The sequence below is a fragment of the Lissotriton vulgaris genome, chromosome 1_1, assembly GCF_964263255.1.
Source record: "Lissotriton vulgaris chromosome 1_1, aLisVul1.2, whole genome shotgun sequence".
NCBI classification, from domain to species: domain Eukaryota; kingdom Metazoa; phylum Chordata; class Amphibia; order Caudata; family Salamandridae; genus Lissotriton; species Lissotriton vulgaris.
The window spans coordinates 162,068,346-162,090,466 of NC_141685.1; the positions used below are offsets into that span (position 1 = coordinate 162,068,346).

General features: G+C 44.4%; 1 pseudogene; it reads right to left on the reverse strand.

Moving 5' to 3' along the window:
* Positions 1-1,519: 1,519 nt before the first annotated feature.
* LOC147737977 (uncharacterized) lies at positions 1,520-3,342 on the reverse strand (annotated as a pseudogene).
* Between the last annotated feature and the right edge of the window lie 18,779 nt (positions 3,343-22,121).

A 22,121-nucleotide genomic window follows, 5' to 3' on the forward strand; every position in this document is an offset into this window, starting at 1 on the left:
CTCTTCCTTGTTAAAGGCCCTCGCCTTCGGCTCTGGAGAGGGCCTTTAATAGCCGGTATAGCCCTCTACGGCGGGCTATAAAGCTATAGTAATTCACACATTGAAATGTTTAATATTAGTGACAATTATAAAAATGTTTAATAAAGTTTTAATATGAAAAAATCATGTTTGCGAGTCTTTAGTTTAACGTAATATTTATTATCAAAGCAGTTTGTGGTCTGTAAAATGTTACAAGATACACTCAAAGACATATTTTTTTAATAACACATACATGTCTCTAAGTCTTAACATTTTTTCAGCTCACAAAAGGGAATCAGAAAAAACACAAGAGAGCCGTGGGCTCCAGCTGAAGACCATAGAGCTCCAATTAGGAGTGTTTTTGAAAAATATGGTTAATCATGCTGGGGTCATGGATTCAATGACCCCGGGGACTTTTTAATGTTTTAAAAAAATGTTGTTTGAAGGCTGCTGCACTCATCTCCTCCCACAACATTACTAAAATGTGTGGTGGTCCCCCCCTCTGCTTTCTAGGCGAACCACCAAGTTGTAAAAATATGCTTAAAAATCCCTTACAGGGCATTATGGGGCACTCTTTCAAGAAGCAGTAAATAATAAATGTGTGGCTCCTGCCTCTCATTTATTGTTTTGTTTTTTGTTCTTTTTATTTAGGTTGTTCTGTGCAGCTCCACTCCCCAAGCCTATACAGTCCACAGGGACCCCATACACAGGGCCACACTAATTTATTTAGAGAAGGGGCAACGCATCTCTGCGGGACCCCAACACCAGGCAGTTTTCTATTAGGGAGGGGGGTTGTGCACCCCCTCCCCGAGCCTCTGAAGTTTCACTAAAACTAAAACTACCTCCACATTCATTGCAATGGTATCAGTGTATATTCGCTGATGTGTTTGCAGGTTTGATAAGTGACTAAAGCTCTTTACACATTCATTGCACTTGAATGGTTTTTCTCCTGTGTGTGTTTTTTGTTGTCTTTGTAGGTCTGATAATTGACTAAAGCTATTTAAGCATTCACTGCAACGGAATCCTGTGTGAGTTTGCTAGTGAATCCTTAATGCTCAAGAGACAGTTAAACTACTGTAATATCCAGTGCAATTATATGGTTGTTTGCCTGTGTGTCTTCGCTGATGAATCCTGAGCTTTGAGGAATCTCTAACTCTTCCCACATTCATTGCAAAGGTATGGTTTTTCCCCAGTGTGTGTTTGTTGGTGTTTTTGTAGCAGTCACTACAATTGTATATTTTTTCCCTAGTGTGTGTTCGCAGATGTGTTTGGAGGTTTGATAACTAAACTAAGCTCTTCACACATTCAGTGCCCCTGAACGTTTTTCCCTCAGTGTGTGTTCACTGATGATTCCTTAATGCTGAAGATTGTTTAAAACTATTGCCACATTCACTGCACTGGTATGTTTTATTTACCCTGTCTGTGTTCGCTGATAACTTTTCAGCTATACTTTTTGACTAAAGTTCTTCACACACCCACTGCAATTGAATGGCTTTTCCACAGTGTGCGTTCGCTGATGAATCTTTAATGCTGAAGAGTCACTAAAATCACTGACACATTCACTGCAATGGTATGGTTAGTCCCCATTATGTGTTTTCTGATGTCTTTGTAACTGTGATAACCAACTAAAGCATTTTGCACATTCTTTACACTGGTATGGTTTTTCCCCTGTGTGTATTCGCTGATGTTTTCGGAGGTCTGATATATGACTAAAGCATTTTGCACATTCTTTACACTGGTATGGTTTTTCCCCTGTGTGTTCGCTGATGTTTTCGGAGGTCTGATATATGACTAAAGCATTTTGCACATTCTTTACACTGGTATGGTTTTTCCCCTGTGTGTGTTCGCTGATGTTTTCGGAGGTCTGATATATGACTAAAGCATTTTGCACATTCTTTACACTGGTATGGTTTTTCCCCTGTGTGTTCGCTGATGTTTTCGGAGGTCTGATATATGACTAAAGCATTTTGCACATTCTTTACACTGGTATGGTTTTTCCCCTGTGTGTGTTCGCTGATGTTTTCGGAGGTCTGATATATGACTAAAGCATTTTGCACATTCTTTACACTGGTATGGTTTTTCCCCTGTGTGTAGTCGCTGATGTTTTAGGAGATATGAAGACAAACTAAAGCTCTTCACACATTCACCACACTTAAATGGCTTTTCCCCTGTGTGTGTTTGTTGGTGTCTTTGTAAGTTTCCTAACTGACTAAAGCTCTTCGCACATTCTGTGCATTTGAATGGTTTTTCCCCTGTGTGTGTTCGCCGATGAATTCTGAGAGTTGAGGAATCACTAAAACTCCTTCCACATTCATTGCAATCATATGGTTTTTCTCCAGTGTGTGTTTGTTGATGTCTTTGTAGGATTGATAATCGACTAAAGCTCTTCACACATTCACTGCAATTATATGGTTTTTCCCCTGTGTGTGTTCGCTGATGAATTCTAAGCTTTGAGGAATCACTAAAGCTCCTTCCACATTCATTGCAGTGGTATGGTTTTTCGCCAGAGTGGATTCGTTGGTGTTTTTGTAGTTCAGATAATTGAGAAAAGCTCTTCACACATTCACTACACTTGTATGGTTTTTCCCCTGTGTGTGTTCGAAGGTGTGTTTTAAGGAGTGTTAACAGACTAAAGCTCTTCACACATTCACTGCACTTGAAGGGTTTTTCCCCTGTGTGTGTTCGAAGGTGTGTTTTAAGGTGTGATAACACTCTAAAGCTCTTCACACATTCACTACACTTGTATGGTTTTTCCCCTGTGTGTGTTGGAAGGTGTGTTTTAAGGTGTGTTAACAGACTAAAGCTCTTCACACATTCACTACACTTGTATGGTTTTTCCCCTGTGTGTGTTCGCTGATGAATTTTTAGAGATACTTTCCGACTAAAGCTCTTCTCACATTCACTGCACTTAAATGGTTTTTCCCCTGTGTGTGTTCGCTGATGACTCCTTAATGTAGTGTCGAAACTAAAACTAGTCCCACATTCATTGCAATCATATGGTTTTTCCCCTGTGTGCGTTCGATGATGTTTCTGTAGGTGCTGTAATCGACTAAAGCTCTTCGCGCATTCACTGCACCTAAATGGTTTTTCTCCTGTGTGTGTTCGTTGATGCTCTTTCAGGTGTGCTGACTGACTAAAGCTCTTCCCACATTCACTGCACTTGAATGTTTTTACTCCTTCGTGTCTTCGTTGATGGCACTTTAATAGAGATGAGAAATTAGAGCTCTCACCAAATGTGCATGATTCTTCTTTCTTGGTTAGTGTCTGTGGGTCTTGTATATATTCATCTGCATCCCAAGTCTGTGCTTCCTGATGGGCCAACATGGCTAAACAAACACTTCTGTTATTCTAACATATCCTGTATGTGCGTGTTTTTTTGCACGTTTGGTTTCTGATTTAATAATAATGTGCAATAGCCATTAAATCCTTTCCACTCTCATAATATGTATAATGATTCTTTGTAGGTGATTGTGCCTTTAGATTGGAGTATGGTTATGCATGTTTGTGGGTAAAGATTCACCTTCCTTCTGGCCGGTGCAATCTGGGATGGTCCTTTGTACTGTAGATAGCAGAATCTGTCTTTTCTTTACCCTTCAGTTTTCAGACTCCACTCCGTTGTGCTTTCATTGGTTGCTGTGGTTTGGCCAGAAAGAGTTTACAAGACACCTAGAGCACTGAATGATGGTCTGTTGTTACTTTAGAAAACAAAGCACTGCTGTAACCACATCATACCGATCCCATGATGAAAGCTGGTACTGACACCTGTTTACACAGGAGGTGGCTTGTCTATGTTTTTCTAGAGATCATTTCTTAGTCTTGTGGCGTGGAGGTGCACAGCTCAGGTTCTTACGTCAACTGAACTCCCTTTGACGCCTTCTGCCAGGATCTGTCAGTTTATGCTCAGGTTCAGCTGTTGCAGACTGCGCTGATGTTTTCCTGAACACCGGAGATCATTGTTGGTGACAGGTTTTTGCAGATTTTGAGTTTTAGTTTAATTATTCATAACTATTTTATGAATTCGAGCCATTTTTTCTGCTGGATGAAAAGAGATATAGAATTACTAAATGGAAATAGTGTAATGGGAATTCACAATATTTAACTGGCTGTAGAAAAACATTTCTTCTTTACCATATTAAGGCAAGGTATATTTCATCATACATGGTTATTTAACTAAAAGATCTGTTGATCATATAAAATCTTATTAACTTCTGAAAAGGAGGCGATTTACCAGTGTTCACAGAGTAACTTAGAAAAGAAAGGGCGGTCGCAGAGCACCCACATCATAGAGGTACAGTTTAAAGTAGATACACAATTACAAGTTTTCATTAAACAAGAACAAATTGTGGAAATAGAGATGGATCAGGCTGGGCTGCTGTTATTTCAGTAACTCTTCAGGAAGTATATAACGAAGATAACTCTTCAGGAAGTATATAACAAAGGTAACTTTTCAGGAAGTATATAACAAAGGTAAATCTTAAGTATTTAACAATTGAAACTCCATTCACACACTTCTTCTCGTTCCTTTCCTGTTCACACTGTGCAGCTCAAATGCCAACTCCTGTCTTTACCTCGCTGTTTTTTAAGTCACCTTTAAAACTGTCAACAGCTCCCTTGGTTCAAACATTTCTGGTTTCTTTTCACCTGGAAAATCTGAACTTTATTGTGAGTTGAGGGGGGGTTCCTATCGCCATAACTTCTGTCAATCTCCTTAAATCTAGTGCAGTTTACAGGGCCTGGGTCTGGCCCTGAAAGCAGGGTTGTGGAATTCCTATAGCCCGACGCCCAGGACATATTGTTTGGGGTCAGGGGCAACAAGTTTTCATGTGCATTTTGTCCTTGGGACAAGTAGGCCCAACTCCTACAGCAGAAACCCTTTGGCTGCCAGTTTTCAGCACCACATTGTCTGCAGTTTAGGTAATATTTGTATAATTGTGTTAATGCTGTTCAAATTGTATTTATGGTTCATTAATGCAAAGACTGTGTTAGGGTGAGCGCTCTAAATAAATGTAGTTAGCTCAGACTGCACTACTGACAGTGGTTCTGGTATAAAAATGTATTCACACGTTTTCAAAGTTTAGCAATATGAGGCTATGTGCAATGCTCCCAGAATGATTTCTGATTAGATGCAAATATTTGTAGAAGCTTGAAAGCAAGATTATTTATTCTTTGCTTTCAAAATATAATATTCACAAAAAATTGAAATAGGAAAAATACATTTAGCTAAACTACTGTAGAATTTTAGGTACCATTTCTTTGCAGCATCGTTTATTAAAAAGTGTTTATGTATGCTGGCATTTATTCATAATGGAAAATCAGTATAGCCCGTTTCAATAAGCTTATGGGAATCAAAAATAAACAGCACTGGCAAAGCCAATAAGTCTTAAATTTGTGGTCAGCCTTTTCGTTTTGTCAACGTGTGTCTTGTTTAGGCATGCTTTTTGTAAAACCTTATTGGTGTGGGAGCTGCGGGCTTTCATCATTATAACAAACATTGGCAAACGCAAAACTAGTTTTTGGTCTCAAAAAGCACACATTGCAACTGTAGTAGCACTGAGCAAAATTACTTTGTGAGCCAATATGCTCCTTGTGAAAGAGCAGAATGCTGTCACTCACAGTGAAGCCAGCTAAAAGACAAAGAGAGAGAGACAGAATTTTACTAAACATAAAAGGTCATGGTTAACGCCAGACCTAATAAGGGGCCCAATTATTAGTGAACGTCTGAAAAGTGCACACATGGTATATGTCCTTGCATTAAGTGCAGATGTAAATCTTTTGTGAATTCACAAGAATTTACAGAAGTAGGCCAAGAAATAGAACTCCTAGAAAATATTTGTGAACTGCATTTTAGCATGAGCAAATATGCATGTGTAGATTCACACATGCCAAAATCTGTTGAATGTTTGCAAGTTCACTTTCCCTCCGACCACTTTTTTCACAGACCTAGAGCAAGTTTTATATCTGCCATTGTCAGGAGTAAATTTTGTTTCAGTATGGGAAAAGATTAGAGAAGAGTGGGGGAAAACCCTTAAAACATAAAAGGTAATAGGGTTGCATAGACTCAATAGGGCATTCTAACCCTGGAAAGATTGCTTACCACTACCACCAGACCCAGTAAGTAGATCTGCAGAAATGTAAAACAATAAGGGAATTGTTAGTATTCTAACCCTACTATGGTATGAGCCCTGGCATAATCATAAAGGCTATATCAGAGCTCTTATAGAATGCGATTGCTGCCATAATTTGTCGTTGCATTATATGGCAAAACAAGAGACAAGTGGATTTTGTTACAGGACAAGTAGATTTATGAAGCAACTTGCCCCATGGACAAGTAGATATTTTATTAAATTCCACACCCCTGTGAAAGACAACTTTAAAAAGCGAGGGCTCAATTCACAAAGGTACACTGAGACATAAGTCTAAGTGCCAATTGACCTGTGGGGAAAGAGCTTACCGGGGATACAGACTTATGGCAAGTATCTTGTAACATTCTGTTCTCTACGGTGCATGCTGCAAATTTAAGAAGGAACCACATTTTTTGTCTTCACAGTCTCTATTCGACACCCCTAAAACTATCTAAATAGGGGTAGGGAGTAAGGCTGAGGTGTCCAAAATGCAGCCAAGAAAAAGTAGATAACATACACATGTCCCTGGAATGTCCTGAGATTCAATGTTTTTGGGCGGAATTGAGTAATTGTATGTCGATGATACTCGTTGTTAGAATTGGGGGTCTCTAGTAAGCATGGGCGGAAAATCCGTTCCGCTCGCTGATTTTGCGGATTTTCGGTAAATTCGCGAAAATCCGCAAATTCGCACGCAGCGGATTTTTTTGCTTGGCGATACAATATTGCGGCGTGCGGCGTTCACTTACCGTGATTCAGCGTTTGGCGAGTTGTTTTTCTCGAAATTTTGCGAGTGCTGCGCCATTTTGGATCTTGCTGCGGGATCCCGCGGGAGTTTGGCGACGCATCGCGAGAGTTTGCAATTGCGAACATGTAGATGCGGCTGGCAGCAAAAATCTCGCACTCGCAAAATTACAAAATTTGCAATTCTGCATAAGAAATCCACCAGCAAGCAGCATAAACCTTCTCCCGTCTAACATGCACTTACCACTTCCCTCTCCTCCTCACTGTGATTTGCATCACCCGTGTAGCCGATTAGGTGCTGTTGCGGGGAACTGTGAGGGTAGCCGCCATCTTGGGGGAAGCCCCGGGTTGCCGGTGCAGTCGTCCTGCCACTCCCATTCTAGCCAGCATATGACGAGTATCCCTTCCCGGCCGGCTAGCGGGCGCGCACAGCGGGCGCGCCAATGGCGCGCCAAAGGCAAGCCCGTCTGCGCCCGTCCGCGCCAGGCCGGGCCCCGGGGCCAGTCCCCCTGCACCTTTATTAATATATTCCACGGAGAACTTGAGGAATCTTCGCAGCGTAGCCTACCCGCCGTGCCCAGCCTCCATTGATCGCCTGAAACACCTGGGCATCTTGCAATCTCCCTCCAGCCCTTTGGGACCCCTGCCTCAGGCACCCCGCTTGTACCAGCAACCAAAGTCTGTACCGGCCGAAATCCAACGATTAAACATTTTTTACCTCAATACCAGGTCCCTAGTAAAACATCAACTTGACATTTTTCTTCTCCTCGCATGTCATAAACCTGATATCCTTTTCCTCACAGAAACTTGGCTTAACATTGACTCGTCCCCGGACATCTTAGCAGCTCTTCCAGATAATTATTACATCTTACAGGTTGACTGTGACTCAGGGAAAGCAGGGGGCGGAGTAGCAGCCATTATCAACAAAAGCTATGTTTTCTCCAAAATGACGTCTTTTGACCTTCCCACAACTGATAACTTGGTCATTAAGCTTGACTCCAAGTCGGGACCACTTCTATGCGTATTGATATATAGACCCCCTCAGAGTATGCCCCTTTTTAGGTTTCGCCTGGGCCGGAGCACTAGCTCCGCCCAGGAGAAATCTTTTGGTAACAGTATGGATGTTCGTCCCGCCTCTGTTTCCCATTGGCTAGCTCCATAAATGGAGGCTAGCCATTGGCAAACAGAGGCGTCCGTCTTTCAGCGAGGCGATTGGTGGGCGTTCCCGGTGATTTTTTCTCATCCCACCCCTTTCCCTACGTCATGCGGCGGTGGGCGGTGTTTTTTTTTTTTCTTTTTCAAGCCGTTTTTGTCATTTGGTTGCCTGTGGTCTCCGTGTTATGTCGTGCTTGGCTCGTGGCTGTCGTCTCCGTCTTCCGTCTTTGCCCGGTATGTATGCTCCGGTTATCGTGCGTGGCTGTCGTCTTTGTGCCCCAGCCCCCTCCCGCTGTCCGTGTTTAATGCTTGTTGTCCTGAGCTGCGACGTCAGGGTAGCACTTTATCCCATTCATTACACCAAGACTGATAGCGGCAGCAGGCATGGTCATAGAACAACTCCTAGGGCAATGAACGGCTGAGCCCATCACGCAGGATTCCTATCCGTAGCATAGAGGTTACACGCAGATTGCTGCTGCGTGAGCGTTAACCCACTGAGCTGTCTCTGGGGCTTAGTGGACGGCCAAGTTTAGGTCAAGTCAAGGGCAGTGTATGTGGGTTACAGGCGAGTTTCAGGCGGCCCCAGAACACATCTTCTCCTCTCTCCCGAGGCGAGAAGTGGCCTGAGACACCCCAGCCCTGGCTCGGTGTTCAGGGGGGGGCAGAACACGCGTGCCCCACTCTTCCGCAAGCGTGCTGCCATTTGAGGGAGCCCGAGCTGGTCTAGTGCTTAGAGGTCTCCAGACAGTACTTATATACCCCAGGAGGCTGCCATCTGAAACAGCAGAGAGATGGCCTAGTCCTTAGGGGGTCTCCAGTACACATGTACCCCACTCCTCTAAGGGGTACTGGTGAGTGAGACCGCCCAGCACGGCGCTTAGGGGAAGCCCAGCACACATGTACCCCACTCTTTCGAGGGGTGATGCGGCAGCCAGAGCTGGCCCTGGACGCTGCGGGCCCCATGGCACATGTACCCCACTCTTCCAAGGGGATGCTGGCCCGGTGCACTGCATGTTTGTCCCTAAGCCCCCAATGTGCACTGCTTGAAACACGCGCCCTTCAGTGGAAACACATGTGTTGGAACAATCGGAGGTGCCTGATCGGGTTTCCTGCCTGCACTCCTACCTCTGCCTGCCCCAGACCCTGCTCCAGAGCCCCCCCCCCAAGTAGGAGTTGTTTAATAAGAAATGCGCAGGTTTTATCGCACCAGTGGGGCTTTAATCCGACTATACGAGCTGTCTCTAATCAGCCCTGCGGGGCAGTGAAAATATGGGGTTCTGCGCCCCTCAATTGTAGTGTTTTCAGTTTAACCGTGAGGTCTGTACAGTGAGCCTCCGCTGGGGTGGTCTGTGGGCGCGGTGCTGGGACCAAGGCAGGGCACACGCGACCCGTTATCCTTCGAGGTAGAGAACTCGAAGCCTGTCCAGATGTGTAATAACACACACCCTGACATCATGACATGTTCACCGGGCGCAGATGCAATCCTATGACTGCAGGCGCCTTAAATGAATAGCGCCTACCTTTAAGTAACACGGAACCCCCAATCCACATAGTCACAAAGCGCCTGGAGGTCAGCAGCGAGCGCTACTAGAGAAATCTAAGCTCCAACCCCGGCTTACTCATTCCCTCATGTATTAACTCTTTCAGTCATAGTGAATCGTGCACCCATTCTCTGGAAGCCCACTCAGTTCACGGAATCCCGTTCAGCCGCACAAAACTAATTCAGGCATTCAACCTTTTCTCTAACATAACGCGCGCGCACACACAGTCACCCAGACCATTAACACACACCTTCACTCACCCATATTCACTCACATAGCGCCAGTCACGTTGTTTCAGCCAGTTATACCCCCCCTGCTCTTCTTGATTTAATGTTATAATACATTTTAGTGACTTGACTTGATTTTGAGGTTGATAGCTTGTTCATATGTTTTAATTGCATCCTGTGTGACTTGTTGCAGGTCTTTTGCCACCTAGCGGCCTGAGGGCGCCATGCAACGTGAAGGGCACGGGTGAAGCACGCTGAGGTCATCATCTCCGGGATGCGGGGCTTCACTCCTCACTTGTGTGTTTTTTTGTGTGGAGATCAATGTTTGAAATGGAGGAATAGAAGTGCAGGTACCCTGTACAAGAGTGCCAGCTTGTTTCTGAGAAGTACTGGTACTCTACAATTATAAGTATTGCGACTCTCTTGAGAAGTGCAGGCACTCTCCCTCTCAAAATAGAAAAGTGCTGGTACTCAGTACCGGACAGTACCGGCCCATTTAAATCACTGGCTTCAGATTTATATAGCGCAAACTCGACCCGAAGGTACTGGAGCGCTTTACATGAGCACCAGTTACGTTACACAAGGACACGTTCATTTGTAGGTTGCAGTCAGCCATGGACTACGGGAGCACGAGCTGTCCACACCCACCACCAGCCCCATGGGCATGACGCGCAGGGGTGTAGCTTAGTCAATAAGATTGGGGGTGTGAGCTTCAGGTTTCCCAAGTCGCACTGGGACATCTTGTTAAAACACAATATATGAGAAGCAGGACATGGGAGGAGGGGGTGGAGGCTTAAGGGGCCGTGGTAAGAGAGAGTAGGGTGTATTCTTTGGGACATTTTTTTATACTAATTTCTTAAGGCCTTCAGGACAGAAAGGACAGAGAGAGTGTGTGTGTTTTTGTCAAAGTGGGTATTTAAAAATCCCGGGTGAAATCCGACATACGCTTCATCATACCTAACTGCAAGTCCTGGTACCCAACTTCTCACTACAGAATAAATTTTTTAGGGGGGTGTAACCCCCCCAAATACCACCCTGAAGCCACGCCCATGGACTGACTCTCCTAAACCACACCACCCACAGGCCTGTCCTGTCCATACGTCTCACCCCCTTTTGTACCGCTTTGTTCGCCATAAGTGTGGCAGGGTATGCTCAAACATGAGTCCCTTGCTCACTTTGCCACTGGATTCAAGCAAGCCGGGCTAAAGACGGCTGGAATGCCAGAAACCGGTCCTCGGAAAGCTTGTTTCCGGTACAGGGAAGACAAGGCTTGGCAGCTCGGGCTGGACTGTTCCCATGAGGCACAGGGTCAGACTGATTTGCATATAGCCATGTCTGAACTGGGGTGGCAGAGTGGGCTAAAGAACGGTGATGGATTAATCCCAGATCTGTTGACTGGGTGTGAGTGTTTGATTGGTACAGATGCTCCGTCCATCACCACCCCCTTTTGTACTGCATACGTCTCACACCTCCCCATCCTGACAGTGTACCCCTAGAATCCACACTCGACTCCTCACAGTCAAAACCCCAGTGACTAGGGAGTGCTAGGGAGTGCTAGAGAGTGCAGAGTTACTAGGGAGTGCTAGAGAGTGCAGAGTGACTAGGGAGTGCTAGAGAGTGCATAGTGACTGCAGAGTGACTGCTAGGGAGTGCTAGGGATTGCAGAGTGACTGCAGAATGCTAGGGAGTACAGAGTGACTGCAGAGTGACTGCAGAGATTAAGCTAATGGCAATGTAAATGACAATTCCATTTATTTATCTGTTTTCAAAACCAACACATAAATACAAATTTTGTCATTTACAATGCCAATAGCTCTAACTTTTCCAAAGGCGAAACCATTGCATTGTAAATGCTTGTTCCTTTTTCTCTGTGTGACCAATTGGCCACCATGGTCACAGACTATACTAAAATCTTATTAATCGGTGACTTCAATTATTGGTTTAACAGCGATCTTGGTGGCCCTCTGGATAGTGAACTTACAGAGCTTCTTACAGGTCTTAACTTTAGCCATCACATCACTACAGCCACCCATACTAAAGGACATATACTCGACCAGATTTGGAGCACAAACCTTAATATTCCCCCCCCCGTCCTCCCCCTGTATTTGGTCTGATCATTCCCTGATCAAATTCAGTATCTCTATCACTGAGCCTAAAATAAACGTAAACACCAAGGAGGGATTCATTAGAAAATGGGGCTCCCTGGACACCCCAGCCTTCTTGGGAAATTTAGAGAATTCTATTCCAGCTTATAATATTGACCTCGATCAGGCCGAGGCCAACATCTCTAACTGGCTTGTAGCTGCAAGTGACATATATGCCCCGCTAAAGAAACTTAAAACCATTCATCAATCTGATGCTCACAAATGGTTCTCCTCCGACCTTAGGGCAAAAGAACTAAGTGTCCGTCAAAAGGAACGGGTATGAAGGAGAGCCTACGACCCTCTCGAAAAGGCCCTCTATTCGCCCGCCCGTGCAGACTACATGAAGGCTATTATCCTAGCCAAAGCTGCCTTCTTTTCCAGTATAATTGAATAATCAAATAATAATTCTAAGGACATCTTTGCCATCGTCAACAAACTCTCTAACCCTGGAAGAATCCTGCCTAAACCCGCGGTCACTCAGGACTTTTGGAATACTCTCAACCAATATTTTTTGGATAAAATTGTGACCATCAAATCTAGTATTCTCGTCACTATCCCCCCCTTCCCTGACCCGGTACATGTTACCAGCACCCATTCCTTAGATCACTTTCCTCTCCTGGATGCCCCTTCCCTACTCATCCTTCTGAATAGGGTCAAGTCTGGATCTCCTCGAGACTGTTGACCCCCTCTATATCTTAAAAAACATATTTGCTGCTTTGGTCTCTCAAAGCCTTCAAAGTCCCCACCTTCAATGATGCAGACGACCTGCAACTCACCTTCACAATTGACAAAGTCTGGCCCGGGACCAGGGTTCAATACCCGCCTCGGCGGATCTTGGGCTCAAAATTCCACGGACCTGATAACGCTCGCCTCGGTGCCTATTCCAATCATGGAGTCCCACTCTGCAACTCTGGGCAATAGCTTGCTTAATCTCCACAACGGCCCCCACAATGCTAAGGATGCCTGGCCTCCACCTTGGGGGTGCCCAGGAGTGGACGCCTCACAGGGAAAGCCAGGATGGGTTCCACAGCGGTATTCGTACAAGCGCCTTGAGACCCTTGCGGGTGAGTAGTGCGCTATACAAGTATCAATTTACATTTACATTTACTCTGCAACTCTGGGCAATAGCTTGCTTAATCTCCACAACGGCCCCAAAATCGCTGGGATTCCTGGTTTCACCCTTGGGGTGCCCAGGAGTGGACACTCACAAGAAAAACCAGGAAGGGTTTCTAAGCGGTATACGTACAGCGCCGGGACACTACCTTAGGGAAGTAGCTGTGCGCTCTATAAATATCGGTACATTTACATTTACATTTACAATTCCCCAGATTCTGTCCATGAATTTTAGAACACCATGCTCCACATACGTCATTGGATGGATTGTAACCAATTAAAGTTAAACCCTGACAAGACCGAATTGGTCCTTTTCAGCAAAAGCCAGCTACTCTGGGGCCCGCATTATTGGCCACCCGAATTCGCCCCCCCCCCCCACCCCGTCTAGCTCGGTCAAAAGCCTGGGGATGCTTATTGATAAAGATTTATCACTAAAGCCTAAAGTGAATTCGGTTGTGTCCACATGTTTTTTCCAGCTCCGCAAGATAAAAAAGATAAGTCGGATGCTCACCCAGCAAGCCCTGACCCAGGTGGTGATGGCCTTGGTATTGTCACATTTAGACTACGCCAACGCCATCTACCTGGGTCTCTCTGTTGCCCTTAGTAAACGCCTGCAGATGGCCCAAAATCTGGCAGCCAGACTTATATACCGACTGCCGCGCTGGCAGTCAGCCAGACCCTTATTGAGACAACTTCACTGGCTTCCTATTACACAGCCTATCACATTCAAAACGGCTTGCATTACCTTTAAATCTCTATATGCTTGCAGTCCAAAGTTCATTCATGACCTCCTGCCCAGATACACTCCTCCCCGTAGCCTACGCTCTGCCTCTCAAAACCTCCTTATTGTCCCTCACTATAAGTTCCAACGCAAGGGAGGGCGAACGTTTGCCACCCTCGCCTCCAAATTATGGAATTCCCTCCCCTTGGAAATCCTCTCTTGTCCCACTCTCTTGCCATTCAGGAAACCTTTCAAAATTTGGCTGTTTGTCCAGATGTTTGCCTAATTCTCCTTTAAGCCTTCCAAGTTGTAGTCTCATAGCCTCCGTCGGTTAGCGCCATGAAACCTCTGGGTGTACGAGCGCTATATAAAACTTTGTTAAGATAAGATAAGATCCTCAACAACAATTGCCTCGAGCTTCTGGCAGGCTTGTTTGCTATTCAATCCCTCACGAGGGACAGGATATCCTGCTGCGTACTGTTGAAGATGGAAAACACAACGTCATCAATCGGTTAGGCGGTACCTGTTCACTGGCTCTGGCAGAATTAGCCAAGGCCTTCTGGCATTACTGCCTCCAACGACAGATCTCAGTGATGGAGGAATACCTCCCAGGAGCATCTAACTTGGTGGCAGTCTGGAACTCCAGATACCTCAGGGACGCCAGCGACAGAAGGCTCTGCCCGAGAGTATTTCAGGCTCTCATGTCACTTTGGGGTCCTGTCCAGCGGGACCTCTTTGCCTCCAGATGGAAACCCAACTTGTGCGCTATGTCAGCTGGAGACCGGATCCAGAGGCGGTGGATGCCATATCTCATAGACATATCATAGCGCTTGCCCCTCTGAAGAAGAGTGTCGCCAAACTGTCGGCCCATGTATACAGAGGTATACTGGGGGACAGGGGACTGGTGCTGGGCATAGTGTGGTGACCTCAGTCTCCACACGCAAGGTCGGCAAGCGTAACAGGGGGCACCTGGAAGGCTTTAGCTGTTTGACTGAAGTCTTCCACTAGAGTGCGTGGATGCTTAAGGATGCACCCTACCGGGAGGAAGAAATACCCAGAGTAATGGGCGATGAAGTCTCAATGGATTTCGATCCCAAAGAGGGGTTCCCCGATACGGGTAAGGGTAATGTTGAGGATGATGAAGCCTCGCCCAATGAGGCACAAGACTCGGGCAGATTCTGGCACCCACATTTACCTGTTCAGACTCTGCTGAGGGAGACAATGCCCCGAATGACAGGTTCAACCCAGACAGGATCTATCAACCACGCTCTGCAGAGTGGGTCCCGGAGAAGAAAGTGGCGGTGTATGTGGCGAGCAAGAGCCGCCAGCCTCTCAGTAAAGAAGTTAGGGCAAGCCTAAGGGTGGAATGTCCCAGACCTTCCCTTCGCGATAAGGTGACAGCGACCCCAGAGATATATCCCAAATGATGCACCTTCTTCGCCAAGTACATGAGGGATCTTAAGAAAGGGGTAGACAGGTCATGGCGAGCCTGCCAGGACAAGCTCCTGGGCGTGGTGGGAACTTTAACCAAGATCATCAAACTAGCGGAACAGGCTAGACAGCCAGGGAATCCTCTCCCCACAGAGGACCTTGCATGCTGGGCACAGAGAGCTATCTGCCTCCTGGGCAATGTCAAATGCGCCCTCTTAGCAGAACAACGCTGCTCCCTTCTGATCAAAATCAACCCCAAGCTGGGAAAACCTCCAACCTTGGAGGCAGGTGTAATAAAGTTGAGAGAGTCCAAGGAGTTTAGATAAGCAAGTATAGTTTATTCAGCCCCAGCCAACAGTCAGCTAACAACTGACAATCCTGGAATTACCAGTCATGGGAACCTTGGTGACATATGGTTCTAAACACTAGGTTCCAACATGGAACCAGAATATCTAGAAAGGCAAGTCATCACACTTCTCCCTCTTAAACATTAAACAGGTTTACACATCCAGCAATAAAGAAGGCAACAGAAGGATAAAGAAATAAAAGAAGAAACTACCTAGACATAATCTCGCAAGTGAACAGGAGGCCTGCATACTCTCACACTCTTGCGAGGATAATTAGCGTGCAGATCAGGAACAGCAACAACATCATCATATTTCCCTTTACCCCCTCAATGAGAAACACGACTATTGTTCCAGAAACGACCATCCTCCGTCTTTACAGCATTTTTGAAAATTTTCACAATGGTTCTAGGAACAGAAAACTTCGACCAGTTTTGACAGCCAACAGGAGCCCTGATCTTCACTATCTCCCCCACCACAAACTTAGAATCCTTAGCTGAATTTCTTCTATCCACATATATTTTCCTTTTCCTCTGTAGTTCCAATTCCCTTTCTCTCCATGCCCCCACCTCATTATTTTTTACACCTTTGTCTGCAATCATCCAGGCAGGACATAAGCAAGTGTTAGGTGCTCTACCCTTGAAAAGTTCAAACAGAGTTTTTCCTGTAGTTGAGTGAGGAGCGAATCGATATGCTGAAATTCTATTCTGTAACTCCTTTCTCCAGTCCAAATTGTTGACCCTTGCCAATTGAATGCTTTCCTTCAAAGTTTTGTTGAGTCTCTCCAAAGCACCATTTGCCTCAGGGTGATACAAAGAAATTCTCTTGTGAACAATGCCACACTTACTGAGGTACTCCTCAACTTTCCCTGAACAAAATTGTGGTCCGTTGTCAGAAAGAATGGAGTTGGGAAAACTCTCACGTTTAAAGACAGACTCCAAAAAAGAAATAACAGACTCGCTTGTAATCTCCCTTACCAAACTAACCTCAACCCATCTAGAATACAAATCCAATAGAACCAACATAAATGGAGTTTGGTGCTCACCATGTAAAGGCCCCACAATATCCACGGCAATTTCATCCCAAGGGGACCTAGGCAACCTTCTGCAAACCATAGGAGAAGACCTCGTCCTCAAGACTTTATCACTTGCCTGACAAGAAGAGCAATCTCTTACAGTGCGCTCCACCAACAAATCGATACCAGGCCACCAGAAGTCCATTCTAATGCGTTCTTTCGTCTTTGAAATACCCATGTGTCCCTCATGAGACATGTCAACCAGAATACTTCTGAGATTAACTGGTGGAACTAACCTAGTCCCTCTCATGAGTAAGCCATCCACCACTGCCAACTCATCGGCAATCAAAGACCAAGGTTTCTTTAAAGAACGAGACCTACCACCTTCCAGCAATTTAATGACCTCCTTCAACTCCTCATCCTTGCCCAGCTCTTCTCTCCAATCATCTTCTTTCACCGCCCCCAAGGTAACGTCACACACCTTTAAATCACCCTCAAAATCGTCAGCCAAGGCTTCCTCACCATTCCCTACCACATCCACCAACCTTGACAGACAATCTGCCGAGACATTAGTTTTACCTGGTATGTACTCAAACTTGAACACAAACTCCTGCAACGAAATTACCCATCGCCTAATTCTTGCCGAGATGGAGTCTAGCCCCTTTTTTTCGAAGACCTCCTTTAGTGGTTTGTGATCAGACCTGACGGTGAAGGAGGAACCCCACACAAACTTCCTGAATTTATTCACAGCCCAATATATACCTAGTGCCTCTTTCTCTATGACAGAGTAATTCAACTCCGCCCCCTTCAAACACCTCGAAGCACAAGCTATCAGGACCTCCTTGTCCTTCCTCACCTGTAACAACAAAACACCCAGACCCTTGCTGCTAGCATCCGTTACAATAAACGTCGGATCCCCAGGAACAAACGCCTGCAAATTTGGTGCATTCCTCAGATCCATCTTCACCTGATCAAACTCCCTGCTACACTCTTCAGTCCAATTAAACACAGCATTCTTGCACATGATTTTCCTCAGATTAACAGTCTTATCTGCAAAATTTCTGACAAACTTATTGTAAAATTCCGCCATGCCCAAAAACGATGAAACTTCTTCTTTTGAGCACGGTTCCTTCAACTTCTCAATTGTTTCTACAAGATCCTTTTTTGGAGAAATGCCCTTCCTTGAGATGTGGTGGCCCAAATAATCTAGCTCATTGACACCAAACTTGCACTTGCTTTGACGCAGAGTTAAACCAACTTCCAACATTTTCTTCAACACAAGGCAAACCCTCTCATCATGTTCCTGCTCGTTCTTACCAGAAATGAGAACATCATCCTGCGTAATAAAGTTGAGAGAGTCCAAGGAGTTTAGATAAGCAAGTATAGTTTATTCAGCCCCAGCCAACAGTCAGCTAACAACTGACAATCCTGGAATTACCAGTCATGGGAAATTTGGTGACATATGGTTCTAAACACTAGGTTCCAACATGGAACCAGAATATCTAGAAAGGCAAGTCATCACAGCAGGCATGATAGCCCAGGCTACCCTGTTTACCGACCCTTTCGTCGAAGAACTTGGAAAGTTCGTCGCCACGTTCTCAGCCCTCGACAAAGCTCAGAGAGCACACTCACACTCTGGTCACGATGCTCGCCATGGCTGGGGGACGAAAGTTTGTGACTCACCTCTATAGGGCGCTTCGAGAGGATAAGAAGAAGGGCCCCCTAAAAATAGAAGATACTTGGCAGCGGGTGTGTCTGCCGGAGATTACGCCTCGAGACTGGGAAAAGATACACAAAGGGGTCCGGAAGGTGTCGGTATGCAACCGCTGTAAACAAATTCGATACAACATAATACATATGACCTATCTCTCACCCAAGCGGCTTCATGCCATTGATAAATCCAGAGATCCTCACTGCCACAGGTGTCGTATTGGTCCGTCGGATTTCCCGCACATGGTGCGGCTGTGCCCAATGATCAAGGAATACTGGCGGATGGTCCTAGAGGACCATCCGCCAGTATAACAGGGTGGGTACTTGACCTGGACCCACGGGCTTGCCTATTGGGCTTGATTCCGAGAGATCCTAAACAGAAGACGAGTAGGAGGTTCCTGGTTCTCGAACTAGTTATAGCCAAAAGGCGGATTGCGATCCATTGGCTGACTCAACAGGGGCCACTAGTGGCGAAGTGGAGGACAGATCTGAGGGAGTGGGCACTGGCAGAGGAAGTGCATATGGGTAACACCAGGTGAGATCACAAACTACTGGAAGTGCTACTGATGTGGGGAACAATGATACAAGAGATAGCGGGTCACTGCATACAATTCACACAAGCAGATGAGGAACAGGCACCTTCTACAGGGGGAGAGGCCCCAGATCCCAGAGAGCATACACAAAGAGACCCGGTATTGCTGCTATGAATTACAGACCTTGAGGTACCCAGACCAGGCGGGGGGAGCGAGGGGGGGAGAGTAGGGATGGGGAGGGTTTAGGGGGAGGGAGTAGGGGTAGGGAGGCCAGTTACAGTTATGTTGTGAGGACGTTCATAAAACTGTGAAGGAATCCGGACAAGAGTCTCCTCCACGGTCCAGTTCTGTGGTCCAAATCCTGATTTGCATTGATATAAAATTGTGTTCCACCTCAGTTGAGGTGACAGAGACTGCTGCTGATTATTGCATGTAATCTGTTGGTATGGAGGAACACCTAATAAAGAAAGTTTAACAAACAAAAACACAGACCAGGCACTAGGAGAATCTGACGCAAACAATGCAATAACACAGGCCAGGCACTAGGAGAATCTGACGCAAACAATGGAAAAACAGACGCCAGGCTCTAGGAAATCTGACGAAATAATACAATAACACAGGCCGGGCACTAGGTGAATCTGATGCAAACAATGCAATAACACAGACCAGGCACTAGGAGAATCTGACGAAACAATACAATAACACAGGCCAGGCACCAGGATTGATGCAAACAATGCAATAATACAGACCAGGCACTAGGAGAATCTAATGCAAACAATGCATTAACAAAGGCCAGGCACAAGGGTTGATGCAAACATCGCAATAACACAGACCAGGCACAAGGAGAATCTGATGCAAACAATGCAATAACACAGGCCAGGCACCAATGGGATTGCATCCATTGGAGTTACTAACAGAAAGTGTTCAGTGTCCACCAGCAGGAACATTTCTATTCTGTCTGTAAGTTCTCTTGAGAGTTGAGCATGTAATAGCTGGCGGGATTCAGGGTACTGTGTGGACAAGAGGGTGGGAGGGCAAAGACTAGTTTTATATGGACTGAAGCATGGGCAAAATGAGCAATATTTCAAGGAAGTATTACCATATAGTAAATCACACAGAGTCAGTTTTTATTTTTGAATCACTGACAGAATATCGACGGACAGAAAATCGACCTACAAAAATATCGGGACCAAAACTTTGAAATCAAGAATATCAACATCCTATCTACATTAAGGTAAGTACAAAAATATTGAGTCAAAATTATCAATGTCAAAATAATAGTTTTTAAAAATATTGGGGTTTTAAGACAAAAAAATAATGTAAAATAGCAAATTATAAACATACTTACAAATATTTTTAAATATTTAAAAATAACTAGTATGTATAATGTAAACATAAATTAAATATATACATATAATATATATTATATATATACTTACTTAATATTAATTAATAATTATTTTCATAACTTCTAAATTGTTAACACAATTTTTATACATTATAAATACATATATACACATACAACTATAATTTAAACAAACAAATACAAATATATAAAACTTACAATAATTTTTAATTAAAAAAAATAATGATTATATACTACAATAAATAAAACACTACAAATAATAATAAATAGGGTAGGAAATAAAATTACTATTCTAACAACAAACAATGCAACAGTAGAGTAAATGTTGGATAGCGTAGGGGTAAATATTTCTATTCCTAATACAGTTACTGCACAGTAGAGAAAATGGTGGATAGTGTAGGGATTAAAATAACTATTCCCACTCGAGTGAGTGCAACAGAAGGAAAAATATTGGATAGCGTAATTATAAAAATAACTATTCCCACTCCATTGAGTGCAACAGTAGGGAAAGTGTTGGATAGCGTAACTATAAAAATTACTATTCCCTCAACAGTGAGTGCAACAGCAGGGCAAGTGTTGCATAGCGTAGAGGTTAAAATTACTATTCCCACTCCAGTAAGTGCAACAGTAGGTAAAATGTTGGATAGCATAGAGATTAAAATTACTATTCCCACTCAAATAAGTGCAACAGTAGGGAAAGCGTTGGATAGTGTAGGGGTTAAAATTACTATTCCCACTCCAGTGAGTGCAACAGTAGGGAAAATGTTGGATAGAGTAGGGGTTAAAATTATTATTCCCAATCCAGTGAGTGCAACAGTAGGGAAAGTGTTGGATAGCGTAATTGTAAAAATGACTATTCCCATTAAAGTGAGTGGGACGGTAGGGAAAGTGTTGGATAGCGTAGCGGTTACAATTACTATTCCAACTCCAGCGAGTGCAACAGTAGCGAAAGTGTTGGATAGCGTAGGGGTTAAAACTACTATTCCCACTCCAGTGAGTGCAACATTAAGGAAAGTGTTGGATAGCTTAGGAGTTAAAATAACTATTCCCACTCAAAGAAGGCAATAGGCTCTACTTTTTTCCATTTTATGGAATAACCGTTCTTCCTCGACAAACTTATTCTGTGACTATATAAATTGTCAATTAAATCAATATTTTTCCTACTACCTACTGCAAAAGTAGGGGAGAAACTATTTGGGAAATGGTCACTCATTGCTATATCACATGTTTCAAAAGTAAGAACATGGCAAGAGTGACTATTTGAGATTAATGCAAAATCTATCACAGAGTTACAACCTTTACCACTAAAAGTTGACACAAAGGGAATCTGTGGGATGCACAATTCGTTTACAAAGCCCAGATCCAAATGAAATAATAAATTATTAAAACAATTCCCAGTGGTAGTGTGCGAAAAATGGGTACAAGGATCACCTCTATTGTTAACCAAACCACAAGCACCCATATTGCTATTAGGGCCCAAAAAACAGTTAAAATCACCCATCCATAGGACACATCTCCCCGCAGACCCGTTATCATCCAAGTTTATTAAACTTCGCAAAATCTCTTCAGAAACTTTAGTTAACTCTGCCTTCGGGATATTGTTGTAAAGATTGATCATGTTAATAAAATAGGTTCTTCCCACTTTCAATTCCAAATGCTGATAATAATCCGAGTCAGTAATGGATTTAATGGCCGTAACATTTAGTGTATTTGAAATGTAGGTGCAAATACCCCCTTTATTCCTACCCCTAGTTGACAATACAGCAGGGGTATGAAAGGTACGAAAGCCATTTATATGAGTCTCCTTCGTTCCCAGCACTCTTGGAGGCAAATAAGTGTAATTCTCTATAAAAGGTAAAAAACCCGGGTCCTTAAACTTATTTGATAGCCCAGCAACATTCCACGATAGGAAGGTAATGACGTCGCCCTTTTTTATAATT